Below are 221 nucleotides of genomic sequence, written 5' to 3'. Positions count from 1 at the left end.
CTCTTAGCTCGAGTGCCCACTACTGGCGGAACAGGTGCTATGGGTGCAACTGGCACACCCACCTAGAGCTCATTGAGGGCTGATGTAGTATGGAAGCTGTGGTAGGTAGTGACTGAAAAGGTGGGCATACTGTGACTTTATCAAGGAAAAACTGGCACCACTGACAGCAGTAAAAGACAGAAAAAAATGACATTTGATTCCATTACGGGACAACTTGTCAT

Source organism: Myxocyprinus asiaticus, chromosome 31, assembly GCF_019703515.2.
Source record: "Myxocyprinus asiaticus isolate MX2 ecotype Aquarium Trade chromosome 31, UBuf_Myxa_2, whole genome shotgun sequence".
Taxonomy (NCBI): Eukaryota; Metazoa; Chordata; class Actinopteri; order Cypriniformes; family Catostomidae; genus Myxocyprinus; species Myxocyprinus asiaticus.
The sequence above is the reverse complement of the archived record's forward strand: the minus strand, read 5'-3'. Positions refer to the sequence as shown.